Genomic DNA, 467 nt, shown 5'->3' with positions numbered 1-467 from the left:
ATGACTTGTCGAAATATTGATATATTTATAAATATTATGTATTTACACTCGTCTTCTCAGTGAAATACATGAGTTGTCCAAGTTTCGTAGACATGGGACGAATAATTGGTTTTTTTATGTCAATAATTTGTTTTTTTTTTCAGGATGAGCAGCAGCAGCAGCAGCAGCAGCGAGGGAGTTGATCTTGGTGAGGTCTGCGGAATAAAGCAGGGTATTGAATGTCGGATTTGAACATCATTACTCTGCTTTATTCCACGGAACTCGTCGCATGCACCGACGTCATGGAACGAGGACTGCCAAAGAGCGGCTACACAGACGCGAGTACAAACGCGTATTACATGTCTGTAATTGGTTTTTCATTTCAGGTTCCCCCGAGCAGAAGTAGCAGCAACAGCAGCAGCAGCAGCAGCGAGGGAGTAGCTGGGCGAGTTCAGCGAAGAAGAAAAAGAATCATGTGTTGAATTTGA

Source organism: Wasmannia auropunctata, unplaced genomic scaffold (genome assembly GCF_000956235.1).
Source record: "Wasmannia auropunctata unplaced genomic scaffold, wasmannia.A_1.0 LD336053.1, whole genome shotgun sequence".
Taxonomy (NCBI): Eukaryota; Metazoa; Arthropoda; class Insecta; order Hymenoptera; family Formicidae; genus Wasmannia; species Wasmannia auropunctata.
The sequence above is the reverse complement of the archived record's forward strand: the minus strand, read 5'-3'. Positions refer to the sequence as shown.